The sequence below is a fragment of the Microtus pennsylvanicus genome, chromosome 12 (genome assembly GCF_037038515.1).
Source record: "Microtus pennsylvanicus isolate mMicPen1 chromosome 12, mMicPen1.hap1, whole genome shotgun sequence".
NCBI lineage: Eukaryota > Metazoa > Chordata > Mammalia > Rodentia > Cricetidae > Microtus > Microtus pennsylvanicus.
In genome coordinates this window covers 76,245,900-76,266,687 of record NC_134590.1, presented here as the reverse complement: position 1 = coordinate 76,266,687, position 20,788 = coordinate 76,245,900, and positions in this window count along the sequence as shown.

Sequence of the window (20,788 nt, the reverse complement as noted above, 5' to 3'; positions counted from 1 at the left end):
GGAGGATATTCCTTTAATAGATGCATCCTCTTCTTCAGTGACTACGGCTTTTGTCAAATTGATTAAAAACAAACGCAATCAGCATAAAACCTCATACCTTTAATGCAAAATAAGCTAAAATAGATGGTTGCACCACAACACCATAACGATGAGAAAACCTAGGGGAGGTCTATAGGACTCTGGGTAGAGTGAGGACTCCTCAGATACAGCTAAGGCACAATCTATACAGCAAAAGATAAAATTGGTGCTGTCAAAATTAAAAACTACTACTTTGATAAACAAACAAAAAGAGTGAGAAAGAGAGAGAATAAATACTCTAGAGTTCTTGAAAACATTTGCAAAAGATACAATAAAGTACCATTAATCTCCATCTCCTATATCCACAATTCAATATCTAGAAGCCAGGAATAATAAAACAAATATATCTTAAAACTTGAGCTTAACACTTTAACAAAAATCATAATGAAGAAATGCATAAGTAACAAATAAACATACGAAAAGATTTTCCATACCATCCATCACAAAGACATATATATTGAAACAATAAAACACTACGACATACCTCAAAATAGTGGTCAAAATCCATAACATAGACACAATCAAATCTGGTGAGGATATGAACCAAAGCAATTGCTAATCATTTCTGATAAAATGAAAAAAAAGCAATATAGGTTGAGAGACAATTTAATGTCATTTAAAAATATGAACAAACACCCAGGCATGGTAGCATACATGACTTTCTCCCCAGCACTCAGGAGGCAGATACATGTGGATCTCTGTGAGTTCAAGGCTAGCCTGGTCTACATAGTAAGTTCCAGGACATCCAGAAACTATGTTCTGTGTCATTTATCTGTAGGACTTTAAAACATTTGCACACAATAAAACTACAGAGCAAGTTTTAATAGAAGTGTCATTCATCATTGCCAAAACATGAACGCAGATAATCTTTTCTGAGGAAAATGTCAATGAGATGTGGTACATTCAGACAGTGAAATATCTTTCTGTGTTGAAAAGAATTATTAAACCTTGAAAAGACATATAGGATATATAAATATGTGTGTATAGTTTATATATATATAGTATATATATAACATATAGTTTTATATGTTACTACCTTAGTCAGGTGTTCTATTACTGTAAAGAAAAACCATGACCTTGGCAACTCTTACAAATAAAAGCATTTAATTGGAATTTGCTTACAGTTTCAGAGTTTAGTCCATTGCCATCATGGTGAGGAACACGGCATCATGCAGGCAGACATGGTGCTGGAGAAGTAGCTGAGAGTTCTACATCTGGATCCACAGACAGTAGAAAGAGAGAGACACTGGGTCTGCCTTTGTATTTTGAAGCCTCAAAGTCTACACCCTATGAAACACTTCTTCCAACAAGGCTACACCTCTCAAGCCTTCTCAAGTAGTTCCACTACCTGATGAAAAACATGCAAATGTATGAAGCTACAGGAGCCATTTTTAGTCAAACCATCACAGTTACAAAGTGGTTGTAGTCTATCCATGCAACATGATAGAAATTGATATGTGGGCTTCTGGGGAGAAAAGGTATCAATAGTCTTTCATAGTTGTGAACCCTAAAACTACAATACCAACCTGCCAGGCAGGATGTGACCTCTCATTTAATAGTGACACTGCTGTTGTGGGGTAACCAACTACTCTGATTAGATGCGAGGTCCATTAATCAGGAAGGAATTTATGTCTAGTACTGTAAATTTGGTTAGAAACAAACAAACAATAAACAAAAACAATGAAATATATTTGGAGTAGTCCAAGGACCCAGGAGGCAACTTAGTTCTGTTTGTTCTGTTTTTTTGTTTGTTTTGTTTTTGTTTTTTGGGTTTTTTTTTTTGGCTTAACTGACATGGAGTCAAATTGCTTGTGTTTATAAACACAGACAGATTTTACTCTCAGACCTAATCAAGGAAGCTTCTCATTGCAGTGAACACTGGTCAATTCTGATCCTTATAGCTGTTCAAGATGCCGAGGATACATGCACATCAACCCTACATAGGACATTTATACTACTCCTTCCAAGGTTCAGGGAACATCTTTAAAGAGGCAAAAAAGAGTGGAAGCTACGTTACAGAAAAGCCCTGTGAAGTGCTGTCTGCAGAGCATGATCTTGCCTGCATAAGACTGGAACCTCTCCACAGTTAATCATTGGCTGGAGACTCATGGGGCCCTTCTAAACCATTGGCTGATATCCTGAGTGAAGTCAGGTCTTCAGTTGGGTCATCAACGCTGGTGAGTCAATCAGGCTCAATTAGACAGTTTGAACTTCCTGGTAGCACAGACAGTCTTGGTTGAACTCAGTTACAAAACCCAAAGGTATATATATCAGAAAGGGATTTGTAGGAAGGAACAGCAGTTGGCATGGGTGGAAGGGCTGTAAGAGCAGGTTCTATGACTAATGCTCAGAGCTGTACCAATCTATAAGCATAAGCATAAGCATTTAGAAATCAGTTAAATGTATGCTAATTGAGCAAAACACAGTAAGTGACCCCATAGGGCCTGTGTCCTCTTGCTTTTAATCAGGTTTACAGTGCCAAGAATGTTTACTTCTATAAGCAGGCCTCAAGGTGACAAAAACAGAATTCATTACCTCTAGAACAAATGAGACATTATTACACCTGTGGACATATTTTGGCTGAAAGGTGAGTATAGCAAAATGTAGAGCTGGGTTAGGTTGGTGAAGAGTTTTCTCCTCTGATTGCCTGCGTAGCATCTCCCAATGCTATGGATGCTAGTTAGCAGCATGGGGCTTCTAGTTCTAGCTTCTTTTTTTTATACTTGTGCTAGTTGGTTTTACATATGATGACTGAGTATTAGTATGTGTTCTTTAAAGAGATACTTACTCAATTCTGCTGCTCTTGGTTATTGAGATGTAATGATTCTATGCTCTGTACTCTAGATATTTGTCTAATTTCAATTTTTATGGTATTTGCCTAGAGAACTGGTGAGGTTTTTTTTTGTCAATGTGATTCAAATGTAGACATATTTGGCATTAAAGAATCTCATTTGGGGAATTGCCTCTATCAGGTTGGTTGTGAAATATCTTCTGGTGATACTGTTTGATTAACATTGTTCTTCCTTTAAAAATTAGGCATGTAAAGCTAGAAGTTTCACTTCTAGTAGTGCTTTCCCTGAAGTGCATGGAATATTATTATTATGTTATTTTAAACTTGTGTGTTTGTATGTATCTGGTGTGTGTGTGTGTGTGTGTGTGTGTGTGTGTGTGTGTGTGTATGGTAATGTGGGCACACACACATCAAGTGTATGAAGGCCAGAGGACAGCCCTTTATTGTGTTTGAGACTTAGTCTTTTGAAGTTTTCTATGATGTTTTCTGGATCAACTGACTTACAGGCTTCTGTGACTCTTCTTTCTCCCAAAAGAGCTCAAGACTACAGAAACACATGGACTGCTTAAACTGGCTTTTAGTACAGTCTGAGGATTTAAATTCAGTTTCCTGTGCTTGCCTGGCAAAGTTTTTACCCACAGAACTATTTCCCTAGCCACTAAAGCCCATGTGTTTTACTAAGTTGTGTTTTTATTGGAAATCGATTTACTTAAAAATGGTTTCAAATTTTCACTTTTGACTTCTTTTTGACTGTCATATTATAATATGTTTGTGTACAGATCCTTCAAATTTATTCCTGAAGGTCTTGTTCAATGTTCCTGTGTTATAATATCATTTGAAAAGTTTGAAATCATTATTTCTTCAGATTTTTTTTGTCTAGATCCTTTGTGTTTATATTGACATACCAGATGTTTGAGGCTTCATTAATTTTTATTCATTTCTTTCATTCTTTCAATTAGATCACTTCCTTTTATATGTAATATTCCTGGCACATTCACAGTGATTTTGTTTATTCAAAGAACAGGACTTCAGAATTTCTGTAACTTGCCACTTTTGTTGATATCACTTGCTAACTCAGTTTTGATTATAAAATAAATACACTTAATCATAAATATTTAGTGACATAGTTTAGTACATGATCAGACTCTTATTGGTATGAAGGTTTAAAGACTGTGTTAATGAAGTCTTGGAATTGGAAGCATTATTTAAATATAATTATTAGTAGTTTCTAACACAATCAATGCAGATAATTAAAATATCTCGTGAAAACTAGTGAACTAGAGTCATAATGTTATATGCTTAGTACCTAAACAGTTTTATGAACTCTTCCTCTGCCCTCTCCAGAGTGGGTTAAGACATAGACCTAAGATGTAAAAATGAAGCCCTATAGGATGAACTAAGTTTCAAAGCCCTGATCTCTTCTGAGACTTGGCCTTTATTTCTTATTGCTATGACCCAGAGCAAGACAGTTGTGAAAACACACACATACATCCCCCTCACACACACTTGTAAAGTATGAATAGCAGTTACTGAAATCCTGAAGCAAGAAAAATAGTAAAGGCGCGCTAATCTGATTTGGAGTTCTAACATCAAGCCTACTACTTACAGCTGTCAACTGAGTTTGAGTTTTTCCAAGAAAGGGATTAACTACCTAGAGACCAACAACCAAACAATATACACCTTTCTTCACTTTCCCACGCTGTCCCCAGCCTCCTGCTCCAACACATTCAGAGATCATATTTGATACTCTTTTCTATTCAGTCTTCTGTCTTGGGCGCTGAAAGCAAGAACTGAATCTATCACACACCAGTTTTATCTTTCCTTTCAGGGAACTTGGCTTATGCCCAACTGTTTGTAGCAGTAAACTTAACAAATGTTAGGAAAAAACCCATGCCTGGAACATGTGACCACATCTTACTTACAGCTGCATATTCTAGGTATGTACAAGATATGGCACACAAGGTTGACCTCGGCCGTAATCATGAATCATATGCTCTCAGCTCTTTTTGTTTCGTTAATGTCTACTTCTTATAATGTTTCTGTGACCTAACATTTCTTCCCCCCTCCCCCATTTTAATGAAAACTCTTTTTCAGGAAGATGAGAACCCAGCTGTCCACACAAGAGGTGAAGGATAGAGTTGTAAGAATGCTTCTCTCAATACATTTCAAATTTCAACTCAAAAGAATGCTTTAAGGTGAAGATGAAAGGTTCCCAGTGGACTTAGTGTGCAAGTCGCACAGGCCATGCAAATGTATCCACCCTATAACCCTAGCGCTCAGATACTTTACTGCTAATATTAGACCCCTTGTAGCTCATAGTTTAGAAAGAACCCTCTCCCCCTCCCACAAGCTCCTGTTAAAGACCAACATATGACTTGATATCTATCTGCCTGTCCACAGAAAGATTGCATTTATCCCTACTTTGTCATAGAATACACGTACATACGTATCAAACTTGAAAAGCACCATCTAGTTCTTACTTTAATTGGATATGATTTGGGTTCTAATAAGATAATTTCCATAAGAACGAGCTATCTTCTGAAGTAATTTGCTCCCTCTGATGTACCACCTCCCCTTCAGTCACTTCCAAATTCTTTGAGTTATTTCTTATTTATGTAACCTCCCAAGACTTGATCTCTTTTAATATCTGGCTTAGAGCCTAGATCTTACTTAGAACATATTTCCTTCCTATCTGAAAATTTCAATTAAGCAGTACTGGCTTTTAATCACTGGAAATTAACAGTGTTAGTTTGATTTGTATCTTCAATACCATCCCGTATCTATTTTTGTACTTTTAACCTATAGTATACTTCCAAATCTTTATAACATTCATTTTCTTTATTATGAAATATTTTTCTATACAATTTTTATTTTCAGAGAAAAGACATCTTGTTCAGAATCTTGAACATTACTTGGATACAAATACACTGGAAAAAAACTTCTATTGATTCTTTGTGGATTTCACATAACGCATTCCAATCCTACTAATCTCCCTGTCTCCTCTCATCCATCCTCTTCCCTTGCAACTTCCAACCCCAAGTAAAACCAGACTTGAAAGAAAAACCAAAACCAAACAAAACAAAGAAAATAAACAAAATAAGACAAAAATAAGAAGAAGAATGCTGTCGTGGAAGCTGTGGTGTGGCCCGTTGGGTCACACAGGCAACCCTTTAGTCCACTCATCTTTACTTGCAAGTGTTCATTACCTTGAGTCATTGGTCTGGCTCAAAACCTCTGGTTTCTGTTACACCACAGACAGTGGGTTCTCATTGGGTCTCCTCTTGAACAAACTGTTGTTGTCTTGTGTCGTGGAGATCCTGAGGTTTGGAATCTGTAGGTTAGTCTCCTTCATATGCTTCAACAGTTCATAGACTCAGTAGATTTAGAGTGGGCCCTTTCCTTGCTGCAGACTACCTTGGGTGAGCTAGCCAAGGCCATGCTGGAAAGTTCTCTTGGGTAGTAAAGAATAGGGAAATCTGGCCAACTGATCAACCCAGCTATTGCCCAGGCCCAGAACTAGGGTTATAAATTGGCCCACCACAAATAGATTTTTTTACATTGTTGCCGATTTTGTATCCCTTTCCTTCCAGTTGGAGAATTGTGTCTCACACCCAATACCAACAGCTATTCTTTGACCCAATGTATTTGCTTTGTCAGGTTTAACCTACCCCTTCATTCGTGTATGCCTCAGTTTCTCTAGATTACTTCATTCTTTTTATGCCCATGCTTTTTTTTAAATACACTGATAAAATTTTTGCTTAATATTTCTTTAAGGTCTTAACCAGCAATTTCATTAGCACTGTGATTCTGAGGTATATTTTTATCTTGACTTCCTGTCTAGGGTCACTGTCTTTTCCTTCCTTTTTTTCCTTTTTTCCCTTTCCCTTCCCTCCCTCCTTCTTTCCTTCCTTCTTCACTTTCTTTCTCCTTCCCTTTCTTTCTTCCTTTTTCTCTCCCTCCCTTTCTTCCTTCTTTTTTCTGTCCCTCCTTCCTTTCCTCCCTCCCTCTCTTTCTTCCTCCCTTCTGTCCCATCTTCCCTCCCTCCCTCCCTTCCTTTGTTTCCTCCTTTCTTTTTATTATTTGTGTCACAGTGTGAATGATAAGAACCACAAATGTATGTTTTTCTTTTCAAGAGTTCTGATTTCTCTTTTGACAGGCACTTAATTTTCTTTTGGATCAAGTGGTTTCTTTTAAGACTAATAGGTTCTATTAGTGAAAGCTTACAGTAACTGTCCTGGGGTGCAAGGTTAGTACTATTATTAGGGCTTGGCATTTCTGACACTTTTCCTGGAGTCTTTTAGTTTAAATGAGCTTTTAAAAAATGCATTCAGGCTACTCTTAGAAGTTGAATATTTGCCTGGTATTTGCAAGTTCCTTGATTTTTTAGTTTTCATTTCCTGCTAGTTGTTCTGTCTTATATGTATGTAACTATATATATTTATACATATATAAAATATATTTATAGCACATATTTATTATATATATATACAGATAGAAAAATACAGACATATTTCTCATGGAACCCCACCTTTTCCATGAATGGGTTATTAGTTAACTAAAGTTTATGAAAGACTCATTCTGAAGCTTTCTGGAGCTCTTTCTCTGAACAATTCACCCTCTCTATAGAGATAATCCCAGCTCTTACACTCATTGAGTCCAGTTTTCTGTTTCCTTACCTTGGTGACCAGTATCTTCTATTTTTGGCATTGTCTTCAAATCACTCTTTGTACTGAGTATTTTTATGACTTTGGATCTTTTTATCTATAAACGTGGTATTTCATTCCATTTCCTAAGACACAGTAAATGTTTCTTAACTTCTTTCTCAAATATTTAATATTCTTTTGTTGTATCCTTGATATTTGTAGGATTTTGTATTTGTGATTTTACATTTAACATGCTAAAATATTAATTATTTGAGAATTTCGCATAGTGTATCTTTATCATATTCACCCTTCACCCCTTCTCTTAATTTCTCCAAGACCTACTCCCTAGTGCTCTACATCCTCCCAACTTCATATTCTCTTTTATTTTTATTTAATTTTTTTCTTCAATATAGTTCAATAATATTTTTTGTATTCCCCAACTCCTCCCAGATTATTTCCAACTCATTGTGTTGTTCTTTTGCTGAACTACAGTTCCCAGCATTCTCCTGGATACGGACATTTCCCAGAAGCCTTTGGATTCCTCGTTAAAAAGCGAGGGTCCTACGACCCTGGCTCTCTCTCTTCTCCTCCCCTTCCTCTTCCGCTTTTCCTAGTGTATCACACACCTTCACCTGCCTGTTGCCCCTCCCCCCCATTAAGGTACACCCACGTGGGACCGCCGCGTGCCTGTGTCTTTTCCACGCGTAACCGCCTTCGCCTTTTACCTTGTAGCCAGGAATTAATTAATTAACAACATTGGTGCCGCCGTTTGACTCGTCTGAACCGACTGCCTGCACTCACCTCCAACTGTTTACCACGGCCATTCACCTCATCCTCATCCTCATCCGTGAGTTAACCTAAGTTGGCTTCTCTTCCCCCGGGGTGCTCAGAGACTGTCCGGCTGGCTTTCTTTGGTGCGTCCTGGACTAGGTCGCCAACCTCCCTCCCCCTTCCCCCCGGATTTTTGCCCTTGGCTAAAACCTGCCTTAGTCCGCACCGGGAGTTCGGTGCTCCCGGCCTTTTTCTCCTTTTTTTCTAATCTTTCCTGTCTCCGGGCCGTACGCAGGCCCTAAAAAGCTTAATTGTCTCCTCCCAGCCGGGGCTTTTCCTCCCCCGTACGGTAGTTGGGTTCGGGCCAATTAAGTTAACACGCCCCAAGAACGCCGGGACGCCAGCGTTCTTGGCCTTGCCGTGTTCGCGGTACCTTTTGGGTACCTTTTTGCAGGCGGGCTTCAGTTTCAAGTCATGGGCTCTGTAACCAACCCCCGCACCTAAAAGGCTGGTGCAATGCCATCCCTCCAGGGACCCTCTGCTCCCGCCGCCATGGATCCCGGACAAACCTCAAACTCCATACCCCCCCCCACCGCGCCTGGAGGGGCCACTTGCTCTCGATAGCGATTGGCTCAACCATTCCTCCTCCTTCCAAGGTTTACTCGCCTGCACCTTTCCCCCATGTCGCCTGCACCTTTCCCCCATGTCGCTTCTGGGGCGTTGCTCCTGGAGAAGCCCGGTCCCGCTCGGCTGCGGCTCGCAAGCCGCCGGCCGCGGCCCTCCCCCTGCTCCCGCAATGGACCCTGCTTGCCTTCCCCTGTCGGGTCGCACCATCGCGAGCAGGGGGGGACAGGGGCGGAGCGTCTGGGTACGCGTGTTCCCAGGATCGCAGTTACAACGCGGTCCTCTCCGTGGCTTCTCATCGGAGATCTCTCCCCTTCCTGACCACCTGCTCACTCCCCTCCTTTTCCACTTACGCTCACTACTGTGGGACTTCACAGATCATTCACTACCTCGACCATGTGCTAATACATGTCCACCGCCAGTTAAAATAGGAGACAAGCTGCCAAGCTTGAAGGGATTCCTCATTGGATTCACCTGTCACATCTTAAACCGTTTATCTCCACAGCTCAAGATAATCCTTCATATACGGTAACTCAAACTGGAGCTTGTTCTCTAAAGTTCCAAAGGACACCTGATCCAGTTCCCCTACCACAGTCTAAGGAGAACACTGGTCCCCATCTGTCGCTGTGTTAACACACCCTCCCTTCTTTAAATTCATAAATAACCGTCTAGCTGTCGTTGCAGGTACCCTCATTAAACATGGAGTCAAGTGGTAAGCAGATTCTCCTCTACAAAGCTCTTTAACATAACAGGCTAGCCACTGACTGCAGCAGTGGCCCCTGAAATGTTAAGAAATGTATGGTTAAAATCTATTTCTTTTAAGACAGTTTCTTTAAGCTCCAGGATGCCAGCCCAACCCACCTAAACAAATCAAACACAAGCGGACCATTAAGGGAATAAGTATTCTTTTTATCATTCTTAACCCCGGACATCCTATCTCCCCCCCCCTTAACCCCGTACATCCCCTTTTTTAACCTCTTTTTTACTTTTTTAATTTTCTTCCTTTTACTAATGCAACTTTTGCCTTCCAGCATCTTAATGATGACCCAGCTACTCAGGAGAGCCAGACAGATTTCTTCAACCAGCTACCTCAGATGACAGCCGATCTCTTCAATCAGCTACGTCAGACACCAGCGACCTCAGACACCAGCGACCTCAGACACCAGCGACCTCAGACACCAGCGGCCAGTGGGACATCGCCAAAATAATCAAACATTCCCTGGACCCCTCAACGCCCAAAGCCAGCAGGAAGCAGCCATGAGAGACCGGACTACGCCCCCATTCCCTACCCTTCAAGGTTCCCCAATTTTTTTTTAATCAAACCAAAAGGGTGTAATGTTGTTCTTTTGCCGAACCACAGTTCCCAGCATTCTCCTGGATACGGACATTTCCCAGAAGCCTTTGGATTCCTCATTAAAAAGCGAGGGTCCTACGACCCTGGCTCTCTCTCTTCTCCTCCCCTTCCTCTTCCGCTTTTCCTAGTGTATCACACACCTTCACCTGCCTGTTGCCCCTCCCCCCCATTAAGGTACACCCACGTGGGACCGCCGCGTGCCTGTGTCTTTTCCACGCGTAACCGCCTTCCCCTTTTACCTTGTAGCCAGGAATTAATTAATTAACAACACATTGCCCAAACAATATCATGCTCTTCCTTTCAAAAACTGAACAAAACAGTATACCAATACAAAAACAAACAAAATCAGACATAATAAAAAATGTCAAAAATACAAAAAAAAAAACCCCAAAGCTCTCTCTCTCACACACATACACACACACAAAATATGAAGTTTGTTTTGCATATGCAGCTACTTCTGGGAATGGGGTCTGACCTGGAGTGTGACTGATATACCCGGTGCCCATGGATTGGAGAAAACTGCCCTCTCTCTTCTCAGTTAGTACCTATCAATTGCAGGTAGCTTTCTGGTAAGTGTTGGGACTTGTGTCTACTTTCCTTTTCAGTGGTAGGATATTGTCTGGTTTGAGCTTAGGCAAGTCTTGTGTGTGTATACCATCAAAATTTCTTTGAGTTCATACATGTGTTGTTTTATGCCCATGCTTTCATTTTAAAACCTGACATGGTGTTTGAAGGATTACTTCTGAAAGAGGCTGTTTCCTTGGATCATCCATCACCTCTGGCTCTTACAATCTTTCTGCCTTCTCATCTGCACAAATCCCAGAAACTTGAGAAGTTTGACAAAGACATCACATTCAGGGGCTCCTGAGCATTTATAATTAACGTTTCCGCTCTGAGCACTGGCTTTTGGAAGCATGGGCCAGGCCTGCACTGATTAGACGAAGAGCTGAGTGGCAGGTCTCGCAGCTGGAAGTCCCATTCTCTAGGACATAATCCCCTGGGGAACATCCCCTGCCCAGCACATCCATCACAGCCTCATTAGCTGTCAACAGGAAAGACTCCTGCAGGCAGGCCACTCCTATCCCCACTGGACCCTATAATCTTCAAGTCCCATCATTCCCCACAAACCCAACTACCAACTGTAATATCAGCAGTCCCCAAATGCACAGACACCAACTGCACTGACTGGAGAAAGAGAGTTCTGGAGGCACAGAAACCACCTGCACTAATTGAATGAAGAGCAGTTTCCTGGAGGCCCAGATACCTCCTGCATTAAATGGAGAGAGAGTGGCTCCCAGAGGCTCAGATACCACCTACATCAGTTGGATGAAGAGATGTGTAGATGCCTGTGTAAGAATGCATTCAACAACATAAAAAGCAATATGGCACTATGAGAACCCAGTGGTTCTACAACATCAAGACCTGAATATCCCAACGCAGAAGAAACAGAAGAGAACAACCTTAAAAATAACTTTATGAAGATGATAAAGGCCTTAAAAAGGAAATAAAAAATCCCATAAATAAATTCAGAAAAAGACAAACAAAAACTTGGAAGAAATCAAAAAAATCCCTTAAAGAAAGTCAAGAAAAAAATCAAACAGGTGAAGAAAAAGTCTTGAACATTGCAATAGAGGCAATAAAAAAAAACACAAACTGAGGAAATTCTGGAAATGGAAAATCTGGGTAAATGAACATAAGCTACAAATGTAAATATAACCAAAAGAATACAAGAGATGGAAGAAAGAATTTCTGGTGTGAAAGATGTGACAGAGGAAATAGATTCACCAGTCAAAGAAAACATTAGAGTCAACAAAGTCATAACACAAAAACATCCAGGAAATTGGAGACAGAATGAAAAGAACAAACCTAAGAGTAATAGAGATGGAAGAAGAATAATAACAGTCCAAAGGATCAGAAAATACATTCAACAAAATCATAAAAGAAAAATTTCCAACCTAGAGAAAGAAATGGCTATAAAGATACAAGAAGCTTACAGAACACCAAATAGACTAGACCAAAAATAGTGCCCTTGCCACATAATAATCAAAACACTAAACATACAGAATAAAGAAAGTATGTTAAGAGATACAAGGAAAAAAGGCTAAGTAACATAGAAAGGCAAGCTAATCAGAATAGCACCCATCTTTTCAATGGAGATTCTGAAAGCCAGAAGGTCCTGGACAGAGGTTTTGCAGACACTAAGAGACGATGAATGTCATCCTAGACAACTATATCCAACCAAAATTTCAATCACCATAAATGGAAATGGAAAAAACATGATATTCCATGACAACCAGATTTAAATTAAATAATTCCTATCCACAAATACAGCCCTACAGAAGTAAAACTCCAACCCAAGAAAGTTAGTTACACCCATGAAAATATAGGCAATAGATAATTCCACACCTGCAAACCCCAAAGAAGGGAAACAACACATATACTACTAACAAAATTAAAGGAATTAACAATCGTTGCTTATTAATGTTAATATCAATGGACTCAATTTGCCTATAAAAAGACACAGGCCAACAGAATGAATTCAAAAACAGGATCCGTTCTTCTGCTGCATACAAGAAACTTACCTCAATTTCAAAGACAGACATTACCTCAGAGTAAAGGTTTGGGAAAGGCTTTCTAATGAAATGAACATAAAAAAAAACAAGTTGGTGTAGCTGTCCTAATATTCTAACAAAATAGACTTCAAATTAACATTAATCAAAAGATGGGGAGAAAGACATTTCATATTCATCATAGGAAAAAATTCATCAAGAAATTTTGATGAAGTCTCAATTCTGAATTTTATGCCTCAAATACAAGGGCACCCACATATGTAAAAGAAACATTACTGAAGCTTAAATAGCACATCAAACCTCACACACTAAGCGTGAGAAACTTCAGCCCCCAACTCTCATCAATAGATAGGTCAGCCAAACAGAAATTTATCAAAGAAATAAGGGAACTAACAAATGTTATGTCTAAAATGGGTTTAACAGGCAGCCATAGAACATTCCACTCAAATACAAAGAATGTACCTTTCTCAGCACCTCATGGGACTTTCTCTAAAATTACCACATACTCAGTCACAAATCAAATCTCAATAGACGCAAAAAAATTGGAATAAATCCCTTGGCTTTAAGTTAGAATTCAACAACATCACAAATTATAGAAAGCCTACAAACTCCTGGAAACTGAATAGCATTTACCTGAATCACCACTGGGTCAAGGAAGAAATAAAGGAAGAAATGAAAGACTTCCTAGAATTCAATGAAGATGAATGTATAATATACCCAAACTTATGGGAAACTATGGAAGCAGTCCTAAGAGGAAAGTTCATAGCAACAAGTGCCTACATAAAGAAAGTGGAGAAATCTCACACTAGTGATTTAACAGCACACCTGAAAACTCTAGAACAAAAAGAAGAAAACCCACCAAAGAAAAGTAGATACCAGGAAATTGTCAAATTGATGGCTAAAATCAATAAAATAAAAATGAAGAGAACAAAAGAAAGAATCAATGAAAAGAAGAGTTGGTTATTTGAGAAAATCAGCAAGATAGAGAAGTCCTTATCCAAACTAACCTAAAGGCAGAGAGGGAATATCCAATTAACAAAATCAGAAATGAACACAAAATCAGACATAACAACAGACACCGAGAAAATACAGAGAATCATCAGGTCATACTTCAAAATCCTGTACTCCACAAAATTGGAAAACTTAAATGAACATTTATTTGGATTTACATACCACATACCAAAATTAAATCAAGACCAGATAAATAATTTAAATAGACCTATAAACACTAAGGAAAGAGAAGTAGTCATTAAAAGTCTCCCAACCCAAAAAAGCCTGGAGCCAGATGGTTTTAGCATAGAATTCTACCAAAATTTCAAAAAAAGGCTAATACCAATACTTTTCTAATTGTTCCACACAATAGAAGCAGAAGGAACATTGTCAAACTCCTGTGAGGTTACCAGTATGCAAACCTGTATATACAAACCACAAAAAGATACAACAAAGAAAGAGAATTGCACACCACTCTCTGCCATGAACAGTGATCCAAAAAATACTCAAAAAATACTGGCAAACCATAACTAAGAACACATTTTAAAAAAACTCATCCACTGTGACCAAGTAGGCTTCATCCCAGAAATGCAGGGATGGTTCTATATCTGAAAATTTGTCAATTTAATCCACCATGTAAACAAACTGAAAGAACAAAAATCCACATGATCATTTTATTAGATGTTGAAAAATTCTTTGATAAAATCTAACACTCCTTTATGATAAAGGTCTTGGAGAGAGCAGAGATACAAGGAATATACCTAAATATAACAAAGACAATATACAACAAGCCCACAGCCAACATCAAATTAAATGTAGAGAAATTCAAAGCAATAACACTAAAATCAGGAACAAAACAAGGCTGTCTACTCTCTCCATATGTATTTAATATAGTACTCAAAGTTCTAGCTAGAGTAATAAAACAATAAAAGGAGATCAAGGGAATATAAATTGGAAAAGAAATCAAACTTTTGCTATTTGCAGATGATATGATAGTTTACATAAGTGACCTAAAAAAAATTCTACTAGGGAACTCCTACAACTGATAAACACCTTCAGTGATGTGGCAGGATATAAGATTAACTCAAAAAAATCAGTAGCCCTCTTATATAAACAGGCTAAGAAAGAAATCAGAGAAACATCACCCTTTACAATAGTCACAAATAACATAAAATATCTTGGGGGTAACACTAATCAAATAAGTGAAAGACCTGTATGACAAGAACTTTAAGTCTTTGAAGAAAGAAATTGAAGAAAATACCAGGAAAGATCTCTCATGCTCTTGGATAGGTAGGATCAACATAATAAAAATGGCAATCTTGCCAAAAGCAAGCTACAGTTCATTGCAATGCCCATCAAAATCCCAATTTTACCACAGTGATCCTTGCTTGGTGATGTTCACAGCAGCATTATTTGTAATAGCCAGAACCTGGAAACAACCTAGATGCCCCTCAACTGAAAAAAATGGATAAAAAAACAAAATGTGGTACATTTACACAATAGAGTATTACCCAGCTGTAAAAACAATAATGACATCATGAAATTTTTAGGCAAATGGATGGAACTAGAAAAAAAATCATTCTGAGTGAGGTTAACCTGGAAAGACAAACATTATATGTACTCAGAAGTAGATTCTAGATGTAAAGCAAGGGATAACCAGACCAGAATCCACAGATCCAGAGAAGATAGGTAACAAGGAGGACCTAAGAGAGAAACATGGATCGCCCTGAGAAGGGGAAATAGATGAGATCTGCTTGGTAAACTGTGGGCAGGGGGGCAGTAGAGGGTAGGGGATAGGGAATGAGAACACGAGGGAATTGGATGGTTGAGTTGGGGGAGGCACAAAGTGGGAGAGCAATGAAAAAGATACATTGACAGAGGGGGCCATTGTTCATATATTTATTGTCTATATATATTGTGTACAGTTACTGTACTCATTGTATATAGTTTTTCTTATATTAGTTATAGCCTTCTTTCTATTTTAGACAAAAGGGAAAATATACTGATATTTCATTTATGTTTTAATAAATAAAGCTTGCCTGAAAATCAGAGGACAGAATTAAGACACTAGAGGCCAGGCAGTCCTGTCATACATTTGTAATCCCAGAATTTTGCAAACAGAGGCAGATGGGTGTCTGTAAGTTCAAGACCACCTTGGGCTACACAAGATCAATGCAGAAATAGATCCAGGTGGTGCTGGCTCATGTCTTTAATCCTAGTACTAGGGAGTCACATGACTTTAATCCAAGCATTAACGGGGAATATAAGACTGGAGGAGACAAAAGCTCAGGGCTCACTCTGCAGTCACCCAGCCTTGGTGGAGGTAAGACTTCTCTAGTGGCTTGGCTGTTTTGTTTTCCTGATCTTCAGCTTGAATCTTGATATCTGTCTTTTGGTTTTTATTATTCATGCTATATTTGTATCACTATAATGGGGAGGTGGGGGAGGATCTGGGAGTAAGTGGGAGGGCCTAGGAGGAGCTGGGGGAGGAAAAACCACAATCAAAATATATTGTAAGGAAAAAAATCTACTTTCAATAAGAAAATAATATAGAAATAAAATTGCAGAGAAGTTGATATAATAATACATTAAACTTCACTCCTTAATCCTTCCCTTTTCCTATATTTTTATCTCCTTCTTATAAATTGAATATTGTGTCTTGATTTTTAAATACATTTTTATAAATGTTTATATTTTCTAATCCTCAGCAAAGCTGCTTGGGGCTTTATTTAGAAGCAAGTCTGGAGTTAGTCTCAGAAGGGAATGCAGAGTGTGAGGTCATTCTTTATTCAAAGGCTCTTTGGACCTTCCAGTCAAGTTGCCAGCAAAGACCTGTCTCGTCCTGTTGATACCATCGGAAAGTTTGAGGAATGCAGAAGTTGCCAGGTCAAGGAGTTCCAGCTTTCTGACTAAGACTTGGACTTGTTTGGTATTAGGAAGGTCATTCATGTGAAAACATATTAAAAATGACTATGAATTATCTATGTTTTTATTACAAAGAAACTTTCCAGCAACACAAGCATTTCTATAACTGCTGTAGAACTGTTGCTAAGACCAGGCCCAGCTCTTGATGCTGGCGATCTACACTCACTGTAGGCTCCTGGTCATGGAGCAGCACATCAAAAGACTAAGAGAATATAATTTTTCATTATCGAATAAAGTTATGTAGACATGTGTCTAAAACTTAGAAAGGCTCTATCATAGAATTGCTAAGGGTGTATGAGGCAGTCTCAGGAAACAAGTAAAAAAAAATAAGTATGCATTTTAAAAATTTAGAATGAGGGTTCTTGCCTCTAGAATGAAGTACAATAACTTTGGAATAAGAAGTGATGAACCTAGACAACAATGAGGACTCTAAGAGAGACATACATGGATCTAATCTACATGGGAAGTAGAAAACGACAAGATCTCCTGAGTAAATTGGGAGCATGGCGACCATGGGAGAGGGCTGAAGGGGAGGGGAGAGAAAGGGAGGGGAGCAGAGAAAAATATAGCGCTCAATAAAATCAATTTAAAAAAGGAAAAAAAAAAAGAAGTCATGGCCCATTTAGAGAAGCAAATGCTTTTCCAAATGACATTTCTATCAGAAACCCGGTTTTCCCACTTTGGAGTAAGCATGTACAGCACAGGTGTGATATGCAAAACCGTCGTGATAGTAGAGACAAGAGGATGTTGTCATGCATAATTTCCTCCAATCCCATTTCCTAGAGTTACCTTTCCTGACATAACCATCCCTGAGAAAAACCCCACCTTCGCCAAATACTGATAAAACCAAGCAAAGGCTGTATAGTAGAGGGAAAAATGTACTAGCACTGGGGATATTTTAGGGAATTCTCTTGGTAATAATTGGGCAAAGAAACTGCTAACTGCTAAGATACATATTGTTTAGAAAGTAGATTTAGAAAGATCCCAAAAGAGCTCCCACATACATGACTGCCAGCACAGACCTTCAGAAACAGAATGGACGGATTTTAGAAATATAGATTTCTATACAAATGTAGAAGTTTTTGAGAACACCATGTGCTAGGGGGCATGTGGTTAAGGGCATGTGTTCTCACAGAAGACCTGAATTCAGTCCCTAGAACCTACAGGGTGATTCATAGTCATCCATAACTTCAGTTCCATGGGATCTAATACCCTCTTTTTGTTTTTGAAGGCATCATACACACACAGTGTACACACCTGTATGCAGACAAAACATTCATACACATAACATAAAATAAAAAGTATAAAATGGTTACAGAAGAAGATACCCAAAGTGGACATTTCTCTTCTCCACTTACATACACAGATGAGTGTACCCACACAGCTATATGCACACACACACACACACACACACACACACACACACACACACACACAATCAAAAACTTGTTGAGGTAAATATACATGTTCTAAAATGATTCAATATATGAAGATGAAGAGATGCTATACAGCATTGGGGTGTATGCTTAGAGATAGCTAAAGCAATGCAAGTATTTTTCACTTTTCTTGTTTCATAGTTAAGATGGAATTTTAAAAAGGTATCACTATATATTAAAGTTAACTTCAAGTAAAATAAAACTAAGAATTTTTAACTTGTTAATAAGGGTAGTAAGTGGCTTTATTTGCTGTATATCAATAGGCTATACCAATCTGTTTGATTATCACCTTTAAACTTGAGCTCTTTAGAGCTGTAAGAACTCTCTGCAGTTTTTTCCCACAATTAGTCGAATTATGGGGAATGTAGGAAGTAGTCAGGCCATGTTTTCTGATAACTATATTATTAGGTTTACTGGAGACAAGGATCCAAGGAATCTCTTTAGTCAAAGTTTTGTTGATTGCATTGCCTCCTTTCCTTATTTCTAAGTCTTTCTGCTGCTCTCATAGTGAACGATTGTTACTGTGGTGGGATTATTTACTGGCTAAACCATCTAAATTACCACTTATATTGATTATACCAATGTATAAGCAGTTAGTGTCCATTTAGCCTTCTGCAGACAATATATTTATATTAAAAATTCCAATCAGTAAAAGATGCAAAACTTTCATGATGAGCTACACAGAAATAAGAAAACGGATATCTGTGAAGAAAAAAGATTAATGGAGAGAGATACCGTCCATTAACCTCTTTTCTTCACAGAGATCAGCAGTCAGTGATGGGTTTTAAGCTTCTTCTCCCCAGATGCCTAAGACAGGAGCTCGCATATATGAATGTCTGTTCCAAAGACAGGAAAATTTGGGTAAATGGAGAAGTCTTTGCCCAAGCCAGGCATTATATTCTGTCCTGCTGCAGAAGCACAGGTTTTATTAAAATTAATAAGAGAGAGTGGATTATAGGCCCATATTTCTATATGGTATGATAGCCAGGCTCAAAAGCCATAGGCCACACCTGAGATGGTCACATACCCTTCCAGACAGGCTATCGCTACCCTAACAAAAGGTCAGGATGTTGTTGCTCAGCTCCTTTTTTTGTAATTTGGAGGATGCCTGAAAAGAGGTGCTAATTCAGCCTACGTGAAAGCTAGTTTACTTACCAGGAAAATATGACAGCAAGCACAGGTTTATGTGGACGTGTCTAAAAGCCATTCGCTTGGTTACCTAGGAAACAGAATACTAATGAATTTTACCCTTCAGTTTATGTTTTGATATATAAGGTTGTTTGGAGAATAAACAAGAGTAATTCTTCAGCATGTGGACTCGGGATCTCATGAGGGATCATGGAGAATCTCCCTCCCAATAAAGCCAAAAAAAAAAAAAAAAAGACAAGGGAAGAGATAACCCAGAGGGGGCATTGAACATGCATTTGAAAGCTTGCTAATGAACATATTCATTAACATGACTAAATTCATATTATTGAACACTGCTGTTGAAAATCATTACACAATACATCTATATATGAGAAACACCTAAGCAAAGTAATAAACTGCTTAATTAAAAAAAAGCAACAATAAGGTGAGCATCCAAACTGCCTAGGCTCCCACAAAGCCAGTGCGTGCAGTAGGATCAAAAACTCAGTGCCATTGTTCTTGAGTTCTCAGTAGTCCTCATTGTCTGCTATGTTCAGCGAGTCCGGTTTTATCCCAGGCTTTTTCAGACCCAGGCCAGCTGGCCTTGGTGAGTTCCCGATAGAACATCCCCATTGTCCCAGTGTGTGGGTACACCCCTCGTGGTCCTGAGTTCCTTGCTCGTGCTCTCTCTCCTTCTGCTCCTGATTTGGATCTTGAGATTTCTGTCCGGTGTTCCAATGTAGGTCTCTGTCTCTGTCTCCTTTCATCTCTTGCTGAAGGTTAATATTCAGGAGGATGCCTATATGTTTTTCTTTGGGTTCACCTTCTTATTTAGCTTCTCTAGGATCACGATGGAGGTGGGTGGTCCTTGGACTTCCCACAGGGCAGGGAACCCTGATTGCTCTTCAGGCTGACGAGGGAGGGGAACTTCATTGGGGGAGGGGGAGGGAAATGGGAGGCGGTGGCAGGGAGGAGGCAGAAATCTTTACTAAATAAATAAATAAACAAATAAAAAAAAAGCAACAATATACCGATACAGGCAAAGTAGGAGGCATGTGAGGAGTTTGATGATAGCACAGGTAATTTTAGGAGCAGAGATAATTAAACCCGATGGACTGAGCTCAGACATCTAAGTGACTGTAGCCTAGGGGATGCCAATACAAAAGGGTGGGTTCTTGAATTATTATGACATTAGTAAACTTTTCTGTGAAACAATACAGATGTAAATAGTGTAACAGGGTGCTGGTGGTTATCTAGTGGACGGCCAGCATGTGTGCCCTGACATGGACAGAGAACCAAACAACCAGGAAAAGACAGAAGACTCACTTGCAGAGAAAGGGAGAGTACGAACATTTTAAACCCTCTTGGATTGAGGGGGTCTAAGGCTGAAAGTTCACTAAACAGACACTGCCTTGACTATTTTATAAGACCTTTGCATCCTCCTCTTCATCCTCCTGGTCTTATTTAGATACCTGCCC